Source organism: Etheostoma spectabile, unplaced genomic scaffold, assembly GCF_008692095.1.
Source record: "Etheostoma spectabile isolate EspeVRDwgs_2016 unplaced genomic scaffold, UIUC_Espe_1.0 scaffold172, whole genome shotgun sequence".
Taxonomy (NCBI): Eukaryota; Metazoa; Chordata; class Actinopteri; order Perciformes; family Percidae; genus Etheostoma; species Etheostoma spectabile.
In genome coordinates this window covers 530,319-531,756 of record NW_022605573.1, presented here as the reverse complement: position 1 = coordinate 531,756, position 1,438 = coordinate 530,319, and the positions used below count along the sequence as shown (strand labels likewise).

Genomic DNA, 1,438 nt, shown 5'->3' with positions numbered 1-1,438 from the left:
ACTCTTTAAGTTCCCCAGACAGCTTATGGGTAAATTTGCTGGCGGCTGTTTTACAAATTGTGAAAAAAAAAAGAAGTGCCCGCCTTCCGACCGCCAGGCTGTCCGACGGCCGATTATCGGCTTGGTGTGTCACGGCCCTGAGAGAAAAAGAGGAAGAGAGGAAGTTGACCCCGTCTGTCTGTTATTCTCTAACTCCCAAAGGTGTCCCGCTGGGCTCTGCTTGCTCCTTATGTCTACCATCCACTACGTTGTATTATTTAATGTGGGCTTGTGTCTCTTGGAAAATTTGTCCGTTTGTTCGATGCCTTTCTCCTTTTCTCTCACAGATTAAATATCTCCTTATTTAATCACATTGTTTTATGTGTCTCACAGTAAGAAATATTCAAATCTGTTCTTCCTAAAAAATTTATTCTTTTCTAATTTCCGAACAGAAATTGTAATCAGAGCGCTGTGATGGGCGACAGATGTCTTCCATCTGTGCTGATGATTTCCAAAAACAAATGTGCAGAGCAGAGAGCTAACTAACTAGCTGCACTCATGTGATATTTTTACCTCTGGTATTCCACGGTACGCTTCCACTTACTGCCAGAAACTTTGATTAATCAAGTATTTAAAAAAGACTGCAGGACTGACAGTTTTCGTCAAGTTCTAGCTGTAGCTAACAACATAAATCCCTTTTTTTGCTTGTTGCTGTCTACACAGACAGATTTTACCAGTTAAACTTTTATGCTTTAAAATGAATATTTTACCGTATGGTTTGGCACTGCGTTCTCTATTAGTATTTGCAAGTATGTACAAAATAAGGTATGGCATGCGCTACCACTGTTCTTACTGCAATTTATAAATGAATACTTGAGTTTAAGTTGCTTATTATGTACAATTATTTATGAACGGTAAAAGCTAAAGTTAATTAGATTTAAAGAGAGAGCTTGCTGATTTAAATCCAGCTCTGTGTCATGGCCGTGTGGGCAGTGTGTTTAGATGAATGCTGTGTGGCTTCCCTCCATGGCGTCAGTGCACTCTGCAGAGCTCGGCCAAATCACTTGGAACCCGAACAGGAGCGTGGACGGCACGGCACGGAGGGTCCGCCGGACTCCAGGTGGCCAAGAAAGCTCCGAGCTCCGTGCACTGGCGCCGCTAAAGGAAGACACACACACAGCTTTCATCTCCACAGTGAGTTGTGTCAGGGGAGTGAGTTGTCTATATGTCTTTGAAGGAGACAAATCTTCCTCCTAATTCACGTATACACAAACATATCCCCTGCATCTATGTCTATGCTGTCATTGCTAATCCATGGGCAGGAATGGTGCTTTTTTTTACCCATGATGCTTTCTTTCCTCCTTCTGTCTGACCTTCTCTCTGTATTTTTTATCTTTCTGCACTCCTCTCATCTCAGTATGTCCCTGTCCTCTCTTCTTTTCCAAGTGATGGACGTTTT

The 1,438-nt window shown here is 42.5% G+C and overlaps 1 protein-coding gene across 1 annotated transcript in view; it reads left to right on the top strand.

The window, feature by feature from the left end:
* si:cabz01090165.1 (leucine-rich repeat and fibronectin type III domain-containing protein 1-like protein) overlaps positions 1 to 1,438 on the top strand; it is a 428,959-nt gene that overhangs the window by 222,733 nt on the left and 204,788 nt on the right. The window lies entirely within an intron of this gene.